The following is a 15,783-nucleotide window of genomic DNA, read 5'->3' on the forward strand; positions in this document are numbered from 1 at the left end:
ATGCCTGTGCTGTGCATTGTTCCACCTCTGTCCTTCAAAACCGTACATAACTGGCTGTGAAATATTGTCAGGACTGTCTGGCATTGACCTGCAGACCTCTCGACTCTTTTCTGTCTTCTTCATTGTCTCTTCAATCTGCACACCTCTACCCAGCTACCCAGCTGACTGTCGGCAGGCCCCACAATTCTCCATATAAAACATCAATCTTGCTGTTTGGTGAACATCGCTAGCCATATTAACTGTTAGGATTAACATTAATAAACTTAGGGTATCATAGTTAAACTTTTTGATGTGTCCTTATCTTTTTGGAGCAATCCTTGACCTTGGGACTACTTTTTGACTAAACATTATGGGTTTTCATCTACAACTACCGATTACATCCATTACCAATTTATGATTAGAGACTATACCTTCTGGCCTCCTGTTGTGTGAGGGCCTTTCTCTGTATAATTTTTTTCACATTTACACTACAGAAAACAACTTATTTCTAACAAAGTAGTTATATTTCCATAAAAACACAGGGTGCTCTGTCTCAAAAGGACCAGACACCTCCAGAGACTTGGCGACCTTTCTGGTCACCAAGATTGAAACTGAACAATCCCTTGAGCATTTAAGATCTATTCTGACAGGTGTCTAGAAACTGCTTTTCCCCAAAGAGTGGACTTTCTGTTATAGGACTTCTCCTGAAAAGTGAACTTTTACTAGAAGATTGGCCTCTAGTGAAAGGATGGAAATGGTCGACATTTATCTAAACCTTGGACTTTTCTTAAAGCTTTTTCACAAATACTCACATTTTTATTGATGTTTGGACTTTTATTGAAATGGTTGGTTTTTCATAAAAACTACTGACTTTTATGAAAATGATAGCTTTTAATTTGAAAGTTACCCATTTTATGTAAAGAAATGACTCCTTATGGAAAACTGACTTTTTAGGAACATGATCTACTTTTTGTGATCTGTGAACAGTTTGAACTTTTATGGACTGGATGGATATGGGGTACCTAGGGTCCAAGGGCTCAGCTAAGTCTGGCGTGGGATCTGAGGGGAAAAAACATCTACGTACACTCTGTTCTTATGTCTGTTAACTTTATTCCTCTAAGACAAAAATTACATCAGTTCAGCAATAGTTCCATCAGACATTCAAGGCAGGAATAACTCTAGACATCCCAAGCTCTACATCTATCTACTTTACTTCTCTGGGATGAAATCCTGTCTCCATAACTGCAGTTCCGACCAGCTCTCTAGCCCATAGTCCTGCTAACACTAACTCCTGTGCTTTCAGCCTCATCTTCGTCCTCTGTGTCCTCTTTCTCCATCTCTGCTGCTCTCTACTCCTGGTACTCAGAAGACTCTACTCCAGATCTGCTTCCACTAGAGGGAACCTATCATACTCTCTTCTCTCTAGCCAAGCTGTCTGTTCTTCCCTACAGAAAACACCTGCCCTTTCTTTCCCTGGGCTGGTGGTTCTCTGCCTCCTCAGGAATGTTGCTTTATCTCTCACCTTGATATGTAAGAACCCCTTTCATTTGAAGTCAAAATGCTCTGGAGGAACACTAGGCCTCCTCAAGGCAGGGGTGGTCTGAGCTCCATTAGCACAAGAGACAAAGCTAGGCATCTCTGCCAGCTTGTCTCCTAAGCTCAGCAGGGCAGTTAGTGACTTAGTGGGTTCAGCAGGTCTGGGGAGCTGAACTGTTTACCAATTGGTCTGTGCATGCAAGGGTTTCATAGCATAAGACAGCTGAAATATTAAAGTCTGGGTAACACCAAATATTCATAATAAATGGTTTTGCCTTTTGACAGACCTTTGGCCGGTCAAAGTTCAGTTTTAACACAAAACTGGATCTCTATGATATATTCTTGTGGCCTGCAAGAGTTCCTCTTTCCCTGCATAGTATAAAAGGGAAGTTTAATTCTCTCTAGAGCAATGAATGATGTGAATAAATATTGAGTTTGGAGATGACTGGAATAAATAATAAGTAACAGCAAGTAAATATTGACATATGATCAACATTTGTATTAGAAATATATATACTTATAATCTATAAAGGATATTTATAATCAATATTCTATATAGATGGCCAGCTAAGAATTAGTTTAACCATCTAGTAGGTATATTTGTATATAATGAAAATATCTGTCCCAATAAGGCAGGCAGAGGAATAATATAAAAATCTATCCTTAGCTGCTAGATCATAATATGGTTCAAGATGTCTAAATACTATGATTCTGACTTATCAAAATGAAATGATTAGTTTGGAACATTGACTGTATCTATTAGTCTCCAGTATAAACTTGTTTGAACTGTATTTTAAAGAGGTATAGTGAGACAAAGTTACCTGAATCACCTGTGGGACCAAGGCTGCAGCTGAAGTTTACCTAATTTAAATTTGTAATCAATGCAATATTCAACCATAAGCTATAAGAGGACAGTAGTGACCTGTGTCAGGGCACACACAGTGAGACTTACATATAAAACAATTATGAAAAGCACACGGGGAAATATCTGGTAGTACATACATTTCAGGATCTAGGGCAGAATTTATACAATTAGTAATGGAACATTATTTAAGGGCAGGCAGCTGGGACAAAGGGGTGGCAACGGGGCTGTAGAAGTCTCCCCTGGTTATTTTCTGCTAATAAGGGGGCAAAGCTGAGAGTCTTGAGGGCCGGATGCAGTGGAAACCCAGGAAATGCAGGTTGTTTCAGGCTCTGTGGGACATGGGTAGCAAGGTTTTCTGTCTCATGGGCTGGAGGGCGTGCTGCAGGGTTTAGCTGGACAGCACATCTGTGTGGGCTGGAGGATGAGATGCAGACCTTCAGCTAGACAGAATGCCTGTGGTCCAGAGGATGACAACCTGTAACTCTTTAGATGATTAGAGTTTCTGCTGGGAGTAAACCTAAGTGTAAATGGTAAGACATGCTGTTGAGTTTTAAAGAGTAACCTTTTTCTCATAGGAACATTAAAGCATGGTTGGCAGATGAGAGAAGGGGGTTTTAGGAAACTTTTTCTCATATGGAACATTAAATGCTTGATTGGCAGATGACAGAAGGGGATTTTTAGGCCAGGGGTAGGGGAGGCTCTCTCTTCCCTATAGAAGCAAAAGAAAATTCATAAGTCAGGTTACATTCCTCCTGGTCTGTCTTGACTTGTGAGTATTGGTGAAGTTTGATCTCCTGAATCTTATAAGTACCTTCTTAAAAGATAAAACTTTAGGCATATTAGCAATATAGCAGTGGTAAATTTTGTCAGAGCAAAATTATGAATCCTTGGGTCCTCAACAAAACAGCAGGATAGTCTGAGAATGAAATCTGAAATGTTTTATATATACATATTAGATCTTGTTTATTTTTGGATCAGAATTAACAAAATACATCTGGAATGGAATTATTATTTATAATCTTATTCCTACAAGTTTGATATCATTGATGAACAGAGTTCATCCCCTGGAATTGTATGACTTTGTCCATAAAGTTAAAGCTCAGTATTCAGAATCTCCGAGTAATTCACAGCCTGTAATTAAACTGGCAGCTATAGAGCACCTCTGTGCTGCTATGGCCTAGTCCATGGCATGGCCAGGCGATCCAGGATTCATGAAGGTGGGTCAGTGCCCTGTGAAACATGTAAGCATGTCCTCTATTTGACATTATGAAAACATCAGGACCTTTGAAAATATCCGTGAGACGGTCCTAGAGGCTTAGATGCAAGTTTGTGGCTTGGTCTGGGGTAATAAGGAGTGCCTTTAGTAGGAGAATTGAAAAGACAAACACCAATCCTTGGGAGCTCTTGGAGTCTATGTGAGGCTGAGGCCTCTGTCTTAAGATGGGCTCTAGGCATTCTTAAAATTGAGAGGCAGTGAAAAACTATTGTATTACCTTTGTAACGTGGCCATAAATCATAAGGATGTAGGCCTTGTTGGTAAGCTTTCATAGGGAGAGAATTTGTAACTATTAGTCAGGCATAACAAAGTCTAAGTATATCCTGTAGACCTATCTGTCAATCCATAGACTTATAAGTTCTATAGTTTGATGTAAATATAATATCATCTGTGCAATAAATGTATTGCAATGTATATGTATAGTGAGAGATGGCCAGTGGAGATGGCAAGGCAGGCTTTGAGAGTCCCCTAGGCTTCAATAAACTTTATTTCATTTGTTGAGGTCTTGTAATAGTCTATAAGCCTCATTTTCCTAAATAAAAATATTGGGGTGATTTAAGGGCTGGTGTGGGGCTTTATATGCCCAATATTTCAGTTTTCTTTTTAACCAGGCAGGTAGCAATTATATATACATATATATATATATATATATATATATATATATATATATATATATATATTAGCACTTACAGATCATTGCTTAACCCAGATAGAGGCATCAGATCTACAAGCAATGGGGTCATGTCTGTTATTTATAATTTTTGGGATAACAGGCTCAATTATGCCCTGGATTTGTTTACCCAAGTTCTTTTAAGCTTAAAACCCTTCTATAGCATTTGAGCTGACATTATTCCATAGTAGAGATTAATGGAATATCCAATTGTTACAGCATGTCTCTTCTCCATAGTGTGTTAGGTGTGGAGGATGACCTATGGGCAGAATATGCCATAATTTTTTCACCTGAACATTCTAATATTCCTGAGGTTATAATATTAGCTTGACCTAGGCCTCTAAGAGATGAAGGAGTGATAATTGTCTTAGGTATTTGGCCACCCTTCTCCTGAAATGTAAGAAATGTTTGTGTTCTCGTCTAGCACTTTTAATTATTTCCTTTCCCTGTATTATAAGCATTCAGTTGGTCTGGAATATTTAATTTCTGAACCCAGAAAGCCATGTCATTAGAATCCTAACTGGCAGCGTCTTAGGCATTGCCCTGTATGGCTCTGAATTGTTTTTGAAGAGGGTTGTACAATAATTTTAATCCCTTAGTATCAATCTCTCTAGGGAGGACCTTAATATTTTGTACAGCATAAGAGCTATGGCCTATTATTAGCCCCAATGTCCCTTCTGGGGAGGTCCATAGATTCTTGTATTAAGGCATACATAAGTCCATTCTTAAAGCCCTTGTGTATATATCTCAGACCTCAATAAAAACTTTATGCATAGATCTAACATACTGAGCTTACATACTGAGATTCATGTACTATTTATAACATATCCAGATGTTTATATGTTACATTTATCTATCCCAATAACTAGAAGTTCATTTATTATAAGTTTTTTTTAACCTTCCTCAATATTCTCTATATCTGAACCTTTATATCCTTATGAAGATTTTACATCCAAAAGCATCTATATATTTAATTTGTCAGGAGACCTAGGTGATTGATGATTGAGAACAGCCATTGTAAAGTGAATTTCTTTTAATCAAAGGAACAGTAAAACATCATTTTGAAATCTGTTTGGTGAGCTGCGTTTTATTTGCAATTGGATAGCAAGGTGAATTATCTTTAGACTGGTAAATGGGGATAATATCTAAATGATCTCTAAGTGTAATTGGACTAAATCCTGGCATGGTTTAAAGTGGAAAGCTTAAAACATTTTTAAAATGCCAGGGGGCTAAGTAAGGAATTGGTTCTATTTGACATACTTAGCATGTATATAAATATGATTTTCATATGTTAGAGAATTTGATCATTATTAAGATGATAAAGATTAACTTGTATCTTAATAATTATCTTTAGCAGCTTATAGTTTAAGTTCAATTGATCCTTAACAGTTAAGTTGACCAATTAATCAATGTTACATAATTAAAGTAAACTTATTCTTAATAGTTTATAAGTCAGTTGTTGTTATAAACTTAGAATTTTAAGTTTTATACCTGCAGATTAGCCTCAATAATACTGTTTGTTCTTAAATTACCTTAATACCGAAATATAGCATGTAAGGAGAGTAACAATTCAATAAATCCTTCACGGTGAAACATGAATTAAGAGAAGCACAGTAAACACCCAAACTAATTGTAGTTACAGACAGTTCTAGGGGAGCTGGCACTGGCAAACACTTGTGAGCTGCCATGTGGGTATGGAGAATTGAATTTGGGTCCTCTTGAAGAACAGCCAGTGTTCTTAACCTCTGAGCTACCTCCCCAGTCCTGAGGTGACCCATTTGTCAAAGTTGCAGCTAGAATAAAGTTTACCACCAGTAAACTTTACCCATAATGGCAAGGTTGGGGAGGGGTGGAGATGTAGGCCTAAGTGAGCAGTTTTTACAGGAAATCTATCTCGAGCTTGGCACTTTCACGGAATTTGCAGTGGGTTCTCAGAAGTGTGGTCGACCTTTTCAGTAGGACACAAATAAAACCGTTTTTCCCCTGTTTACCCTCTGCCTTAGACACCACCCTTGGCCTTTTCTCCGCCCTGGTAGCTAGTGACAGCAGGGCTCCGCCCCTGGGTGGCAGGACTATAAGAGGGCCAGCTCACTGGCTGGGGCAGGCTCTCTACCCTAGCTGATGAGCAAGCTCTGTTATAAGTGAACTTAGGAAGACCTAAAAACGATCGCCAAGAAGCCATCAAAGAAACTGCAGCAGCCTGGCTGCTGCCGGCTCTGCCTCATTTTACCTAAACTGCTGACTATCTATGCCTGCATTTTCGTTCTAAATTCTATCAGATTGAAAAATTATCTCGGAGGAATCGTTTAAGACGAAATTAACAGCGACCTGCCTGGCTGCATCTGGCTCGACTATTTTTACCTAAATTGTTTACTATCTCTGGTTCCCTTTTTGGTCTAAATATTATCAGATTGAAAAATTATCACGGAGAAATCGTTTAAAACGAAATTAACAGCAGCCTGCCTGGCTGCTGCCGGCTCTGCCTCATTTTACCTAAACTGCTGACTATCTATGCCTGCATTTTCGTTCTAAATTCTATCAGATTGAAAAATTATCACGGAGGAATCGTTTAAGACGAAATTAACAGCAACCTGCCTGGCTGCATCTGGCTCGACTATTTTTACCTAAATTGTTTACTATCTCTGGTTCCCTTTTTGGTCTAAATATTTTCAGATTGAAAAATTATCACGGAGAAATCGTTTAAAACGAAATTAACAGCAGCCTGCCTGGCTGCTGCCGGCTCTGCCTCATTTTACCTAAACTGCTGACTATCTATGCCTGCATTTTCGTTCTAAATTCTATCAGATTGATAAATTATCACGGAGGAATCGTTTAAGACGAAATTAACAGCAACCTGCCTGGCTGCATCTGGCTCGATTATTTTTACCTAAATTGTTTACTATCTCTGGTTCCCTTTTCGGTCTAAATATTATCAGATTAAAAAATTATCACGGAGAAATCGTTTAAGACGAAATTAACAGCAACCTGCCTGGCTGCGTCTGGCTCGACTATTTTTACCTAAATTGTTTACTCTCTCTGGCTGCCTTTTTGGTCTAAATATTATCAGATTGAAAAATTATCACGGAGAAATCGTTTAAGACGAATTTAACAGCAGCCTGCCTGATGTCCTAATTACGGTAAGATTGAAAAAATTATCACCAAGAAACAGTTTAGGAAGACATTATAGCAGGCTAGCTGGGGCCGGCTCTGTCTCATTTGACCTAAATTGATAACCAAGCCTGCGCTTTTGTCCTAAACTTTGTAAGACTAAAAAACTATCAGAGAGTAACCCTGTGAGACTCAGCTCTAAAATTCTGTAGCTACTCCTGCTGGGAGAGCTGTTTGTGCCATGGAGCTAAATGTCTGGTCTGTGCCTGTGAGAGAGGATTGGGATGGATGGGGGGGAAGGGTTGCAGTGCCCCAGCCCTCTGGGGTTATGACCTGGGGTATGCTGCAGCCTTGGCGCATGCCATGCTTCAGGCCTTTGAGAGAGTGCTCACCTAGTGAGGGTTGTGCTTCCTGCCTGGAAGCTCTTCCTAGGCAGGTGGCGGGCTTGGCGGGCTCGCCCTGGAATTCGGATTCTGGCAGAGTGCAGTGCCAGCCTGGAAGCTGGTCCCCTGCCTTCTGTCCCGGAAGCCGGAACCCAGAGGCTCTGGTGGGAGAGGAGGACCAGGCGGAAGCACCACCGTGCAGGCTTGCCCTGCATCAGCCCCCCTGCCTCTTGGATCCCCAGCCGGGTGCTCCACCACAGCAGGAAGCCCAGACCTCTGACCCGGAGCACCCAGGTCAGTGGGGTGGGCCTGCAGCCCCCAGCTGGTGGAGAAGAGTCCCAGGTTTGTCAGGCCTCCTGGACCTGATTTGTTGCTGCCAGGTGTTCTCCTTCCCACCTGCCTGCTGCCCTTCTGTCTTTGGCCCCAGGGAGCCTTAGAAATAACAGGCGCCTTTGGGATACTGCTCCCTCCCTGCAAGCATGCTCCTTTCTGAACCCCTCCATTTTCAAAATAAAGACGCACTGACAACTGCCTAACGTTCCTGGTCAATGTTTCAGTTATTTTGTGCTTAAAAGCTTCATTTACAGAGCTGAGCTGGGGGCGATGGTGCAGACCTGTACTTCCTGCACCTTCACAGGCAGGAGGAGGCTGCCTGCAAATTCCAAGCCCATCCACCCAGGGAGACCTTGTGGTCAATCCATTTTTAGAATCGTAATATCTCAGGCTTGAGAGAGAGAGAGAGAGAGAGAGAGAGAGAGAGAGAGAGAGAGAGAGATGTCTCAGTGATTTAAGAGCACTGTCTGTTCTTCCCAAGGACTGGGGTTCAAGTCCAGCACTCAGAAGCAGTTCACAAAGCTGCAACTCCAGTTCCAGGCGAGGAAATGAAATCAAATGAGTGGCTTGGAGTTCCCTTCCCCCGCCCCGTTCCAGGCCCTGGCTTGAGGCACTCGGCCCAGCCTGGGATGCTTTGGCCAAGGAAATCCTGGCGCCCCAGTTGCCCTTGCAAGCCGGCTCCTGGACCCCAGGCCCCCCTCCTTCCCCCCGCGCCTTGCTCCCCATGGGGCTCCCCACCTCTGGCTCGGGAGCACCTGCTGCTGTGGCGGGGAAGGGTGCCTGGAGGAGTCTGTGTGGTCCCTGGAGGAACCTGAGCAGTGCCTGGAGGAGCCCGCGTGGCCAGAGAAGGTGCTGCTGGTCCGTGGTAACAATCCCTATTCCTCATTTGGAGCAACTCTAGACAAGGATGATGAAAAGAATTTATGGAGCATGCCTCATGGTGTGTCCCACACAGAGGCAGATGATGTCAGGATTTTGTACAATCTGATAGTCATTCATTATCAGCAGACCAAAGACTCAGAGCAGTGGCAGAGACTCAGCTATGATTTCTAATAGCCTGAGGCAGATTCACAGGGAAGTGAGAAACAGATGGAGGTGAATCCTAGAAGCCTTGGGTTTTCAAAGGAAAGCAGATTCTGCTGTCAGTGGCCAAACTCAGCACCATGGCTGATTCTAAAACCATGAGAAAAGCCCTAGAGATGTTTCCATCTTCCCAGCCAGCTGGGAGCTCTAGGAGAGCTAGCCCTTGGTCATGGACTGTCTCATTGCTCTTGATGCTGCCAAAGAGTTCTTTAAAATTGCCTGCCGAACTTACCCAAGTAGCCTTGGGTCCCTTGCCTGGTCGATGGCCAGAAAAAACTGCACTACCTTCCATTTTCAAGTCCCACAATAAGAGCTTAGGGACAACTGAGTGGTGGTGGTGCATGCCCTTTAATCCCAGCACTCAGGATGCAGCACTCAGGAAGGAGAGACAGGCTCCAAAGCTATGGAGAAACCCTGTCTCTGCGGGGGCCTGGGGGTGTAGGAAAAAAAATTATTGGGGCTGAAGAGATGCTCAATGGTCAAGAGCACTTGCTGCTCTTGCAGAGAACCTGGGTTTGGTTATCACACCTACATGGCAACTTATAACCATCTGTAAACCCAAGTCTCAGGGGGTCTGATGGCCACTTTTGGCCTCTGAAGGTACCAGTCAAGGTTAGAGGACAGCTCTGTGGCGGTGGTTCTCTCCATATTTTTATGGGCTTTAGTGCACAGACCTACACACAGGCCAAACATCCACACACATATAATAAGAATAAAATAAATATTTTTCTCTGCGCTTACACCAGACCTGGAGGAGTAAGCACAGTCTCTACCTGCAGAACTTTGCCAGTGATTCTCAGAGTGCTGAGGAGATGCTCCCAGAGCAACTGCATCCTTGGTGCCAAGGACCACACATCCATCCACATGAATGTGGCCAAAGGTCACAGGCAGGTTTAATAGCCAGTTTGAAATCACGCCTTTAATTCCAGCACTCGGGAGGCAGAGCCAGGCGATCTCTGTGAGTTTGAGGCCAACCTGGTCTACAGAGTGAGTTCCAGGAAAGGCGCAAAGCTACACAGAGAAACGCTGTCTCCAATAAACGAACAAATAGATACATAGATGACAGATGATAGATAGATAGATAGATAGATAGATAGATTTAAAAAAAAAAAAACTATGCTATCTGTGGGACCAACCTCAGGATGGGAGAGTTGTTGATTCTGTTCTCTGACTGGCTAACGCTGATGGTGGTGTCTCAAAAAGCTTTTGAGGAAATTTCCAGAGGAAACTGAGGTATATTTGTCATAAGTAGTAAGAAACCAAATAAAATAAATAATAAATTAAAAAAAACATTAGTGAAAATCCTTATATTTTGACCACATAACTTAGGTCCCCAGATAATAAGATGAGATACTTTAAATCAATGTTAACAGATAAACTTCATGAAATGAAAGTTTGTGCTGTTTGAAGAATCACAGTATGTTAAGGTTAGATATATCTACTCTTTCTTTATAGTCCCGGTATCCAGGATGTAAAAAAATCTTTAAATATACATCTGATGTAGGTAATAGCTTCTTTGCATATCTCTCTTCAAAAAATACTTTAAGCAGTATGTAAATAGGTTACCTACACATTTAATTTTATCATTTTGCCCAAAAACTATAGATCTGTTTCATTTTTATAACATGTCAACTTGTTTGCCCAACATTGATAAGGCTGACAAGCTGTTAAAGAGAAATGCTTTGTCTTCTACAATAGATTAGCAATTTGATAGAAACAAACAAACAAACCCACAACAACAACCTACTGTAAAACTCATGAGTTGTTGAACCTGAGCATCTGGTCTACTAAGCAGCAGCTTTTTACCTTCATGTAGCTCACACCCACATCAGTTCTGCAGACAGAAGCTGCACACACACTCATGCTGACGCTGGTAGGCACAGTGTGCTTCCTGTGTCTGTTAGCACATGAAGGCAGTGTAGCTACAGATTAACCACAGGATGTACACAGTAGCCAACAAGGTAAGGCAGTCATTGCAATGGGGGGTTTTACTTGCAGGGCAGATTTAACACTCTAGAGCCAGTGGCCCATATGTATGTATGTGTGTGCATAGGAGACAACACAAATATTCACACAACTTTCTATTTTTTTAAAAGATTTATTTATTTATTATGTATACAGAAGAGGGTGCCAGATCTCATTACAGATTGTAGTGAGCCACCATGTGGGTGCTGGGAATTGAACTACAGGACCTCTGGAAGAGCAGTTGGTGCTCTTAACCTCTGAGCCATCTCTCCAGCCCCAGGTTCTCAGTCTTACAAAGATTAGGACAGCAGGCCTTGCTTAACAGTTTGGGTACAATGAGGCAGGGTTGTCTCAACAGGTCAGCTGTAAAGTTTTACACCCTTTCAGTTTCTCTCTGCTCTAAAGTCTTAAACTGTTTTGGATTCTCAGTGACAGTTTTTCACACAGTAAATAATTCTTGTAAAAAATGTAATATAATGTAATGAAATAAAACAAAATTGAAGGATCAAATTTAATTTAATTTAATGGATGTAAAGTAACAAAAAGAGATATTGGGGTGGTGATGAAGTGAGATAATAAGATGACTTGGAAATGAAATCACAAAATGAGTTGAAATGCAGCGTAACGTCATGTACTGACATGGAACACATGCAGTCATGTGTAATGAAGTGCAATTAAATTGATAAAAATGAAATGAAGCGATATGACATGAAATAATGCAGTGAGAAGATGGTGGGGTGATGAAGACTGATATAAAAAGAAGTGACATGTGATAATGAAGATATGAAGGAAATAAAATGAAATTTGTTGTAATTAAAGTTGAAATGCAGTTCAAAGGGGGTGAAATTATGACATATGACGTAAAATGAAATGTAATATAATCAAATATCTTGAAGTCATACAATGATCAGAAGAAATGGTGAAAAACAGCTGAACAAACTAAAGATCAAATCAGACACTAAAGTGAAAAACCTAAAATGACACGATGATCTTATGAAGTATTGGAAGGAAATGGAAATGTGGACAAAACCTGGTGTACGAAAGAAAGTGAGCAGAAATATAATGACATTGGAAGTATAAAATGATACAAATGACAGGATGAAGTGAAGTGAGATTTAATGACAGCCGTGAAATGTATTGATTGTAATGAAATGTAATGAACTCAAATAGTGAAATGTTGGAAAGAAATAATGAATGTTATTGTGACATGGAAGTAAAATAATGAAAGTAGTTGAAATTAAAGGAAACGTCACACAAGGACACGAAATGCCATGCCATCAAGTAAAATAAGTGTAAGCAAATGAGAAGCAAAGAAATAAGGAAATGTCAAAGTGGTAAGAAATGAAATAATATACCAGAGTGAGCTGCTATGACAGGAAACAGTAAAATGAAGAAACAGAAGCAAAGCACTCAAGGGGTGATGATGGGAGGTGATGAGTTGATATGAGTACAATGAAACAGGAAAATGAAATCTGAAAAAAGACAACAACACGGAATAGTGTTATAACATTATAGGATGAAATGCGATGTGATAAGGAAACAGAGAAATGAAATGTAATGTAATGCAGTGAACTGCGATGTCGTCCAGTGAAGTAAAATAATAAAACAATGTAATGAATCCATGAGAAGAAACTGATCAAAATGAAGACCAATAGGACAACAAAATAAAACAAGAATTTAAAGCACACAGTGGTTTTTATGACATGGCGAAAGGCAATGAAACTGTGAACTGAACGTAGTGACCATTATGGAAGAAAATGGACTGGAATGGTAAAATAAAAGTCATGGGATGAAATTAAATTTATTGACAGCAACTAGATATCCTGAAGCCAAATACTGAAATGCAATGAATTGAAACGAGAGATTATGATGAAAGGGAATGCTGAAATGAAGGGAGATTACCACATGGAGTTAAAATAATGAACCGAGGCTGGTGATGCCTTTAACCCCAGCACTCGGGAGGGGGAGACAGAGGCAGAGGCAGGGGAATCTCTTGTGAATTCAAGGCTATCCTGGTCTACGAAGTGAGATCCAGAACAGGCTCCAAAAGCTACACAGAGAAACCCTGTCTCAGGAAAAAAAAATGTAGAAAACAAACAAAAACAAACAAACAAACAAACAAAAAACCAAAAAACCAAACCAAACCAAAAAACAAAACCCAGCAAAATGGGGGAATGAAATGACTTTAAAGGATGAAAAGAAATTAAACTTAATGAATTCTATTGAATACAAGGTAATGACTATTAAATGTAGTAAACTGAAAAACCAGGATGGTGAGGAAAGGAAATAATGAAATGAATCCATATGGAGTTGGACATGTGGTACATGCCTTTAGTCACAGCACAGGGGAAGCAGAAGCAGGCAGATCTCTGAGATCAACCCCGTCTGTCAGGCCAGTTCCAGGAGAGCCAGGGCTACACAGAGAAACCCTGTCTCCAAAACCCAAAAATTAAAAATAGAAAAAATATTCTGTCATGGAACTAAAATAATGTGAAATGGGCTGAAATGAAATGGAATGACATGAAATGTCTTGCAATCAAATACATGTAATTAAATGCATTTTAAAAATGAAATTAGGGGCTGGAGAGATGGCTCAGAGGTTAAGAGCACTGACTGCTCTAACAGAGGTCCTGAGTTCAATTCCCAGCATCCACATGGTGGCTCACAACCATCTGTAATGAGATCTGGTGCCCTCTCTGGCCTACAGGGACATATATGCAAGCAGAACACTGTATGCATAATAAACAAACAAACAAACAAATAAAAATAGTAAAAATGAAATAAATCAGTGGAAGGATGATGGTGTGGCATAATGAGTGGCAAAAATAAAAATAAAAGAAAAAGAAGTGACATGTGATAATGAATCAACCTGACACTAAGACATAAAATAAACGGTCTCATAATAATAACAGTTAAAAGGCAATGTGATGAAGAAGTGAAATGATGAGACACAAGATAATATAATACAATGAAAAGTAATGAAATAATGACATGAAATGACATAAGGACGCTGAACAATATGAAGGTCAAATCATGCACTTAAATGTAATAGAACTTAAAATGAAATGATTTTATGAAAGGAAACCGTTAACTAAAACTTAGTGAATGAGTAATATAAAACAGTGTACTGGAATGTAATGAAATGAAAAGATGAAATTTAATTTAACACTTTGTGATTAAATGTAATATAATGAAATAATAAGATCATCATCTTATATGAACGGGAATCACGACATGAAATGAGTTGCAATTAAAATAATAAAATGAGATTAAATGAAATGTCAAGTCATGGCATGACCTGAAATGTCATGTAAACAAACACAATGAAATGTAATTAATGGCGTTGAAGGAAATAATGAAATGAAGTGAAAACATGAGATGTGTTTCGTGATACTAAAAGGAACTGATACAACATGAAATAATGCTATGGTGCAAGGGTGTGATGTGATATAATGAGTGAAATAAACTTAGTAATGAATACAGGAAGCACAGTGAAATGGTGTTATAACGAAGCAGTATGGAAGGAGCACATGGCAGTAAAGAACTGACTAATGAAACAGAGTGGAATGCTGAGCTGCGCACAGCCGCACCCATAAGATGGCGCTGGCTTCCGCCCCCACCTTCCCGATGGTGAGTGCTCTCGGGAGTAAACAACTCCATATTTGGCTTGGTCCTAGGATCTGGCTTGCTTCCGGGAACCTGGGCCTCTCTGCAGTGCCCACGTGGCAGGCGGGGGTTGGCCACCCAGGGACTATTTAGGTCGTGGGCGGGCTTTCCCCGGGTCAGAAGATTGTTCAAGGTTCCTGAGTAAATGCTGAAAGAAGAGCTCGGTGTTGTGTCTTCCTTGCTGCTCGAGGCGGTCGTGACAGAAGGCAATGAAATGCCAACTTAGCAAATGCAGTGAAAAAGTAAAATGATAAAACTAAACAGTGAAAAGAGGCTGAAGAAAATGGTGATCAAAAGATATAGTTAATTGAAATAAAAAATGAAATGCAAATTTTATTAAATTAATAAGGAAAAAGGAACATTGAAATGCAACATACAGATTACTGTTATAAAGGAAATGGTCTGAAATACAATGAAATACAATGAAATACAATAAAATGATGGGTGAAGGAGTGGGAGGAAGTAATAAAACTAAATGAAAGAAATTAAGTTTTGTGTGAAAAAAGCTAAGAAATGTTGATCAAATAAGACACTAAAATGAAATAAAAATTAAAATGACACTATTTTATGAAATAATGAAAGGAAATAAAACTTAGTGAAAATGTTATGAAATGAAAGGAATTAATTAAATGGAAAGATGAAAGAAAATTTAACAAATACAATAAAATTTCATCTGATGAAATAATTAAGTGGAATGTGTTACAATAATGAGATAAGAAAATGATTGTGACGTGGGGAAAAATGAAATGTATTGAAATGATATAAATATAATATATAATGCCATGTAGTCAAACACAATGAAATAAAATTAATAGATGAAATGAAAAATGAAATGTGTTGAAATTATATAAATATATAATGTAGTCAAACACAGCGTCATATAATTAAATTAGATGCAATGAAGAGGTGGTATGAAGTG

General features: G+C 39.7%; 1 pseudogene; it reads left to right on the top strand.

Moving 5' to 3' along the window:
• Nucleotides 1-8,972: 8,972 nt before the first annotated feature.
• Nucleotides 8,973-9,551, top strand: LOC118596172 (annotated as a pseudogene).
• The last annotated feature ends 6,232 nt before the right edge of the window (nucleotides 9,552-15,783 follow it).

Source organism: Onychomys torridus, chromosome 15, assembly GCF_903995425.1.
Source record: "Onychomys torridus chromosome 15, mOncTor1.1, whole genome shotgun sequence".
Lineage (NCBI taxonomy): Eukaryota > Metazoa > Chordata > Mammalia > Rodentia > Cricetidae > Onychomys > Onychomys torridus.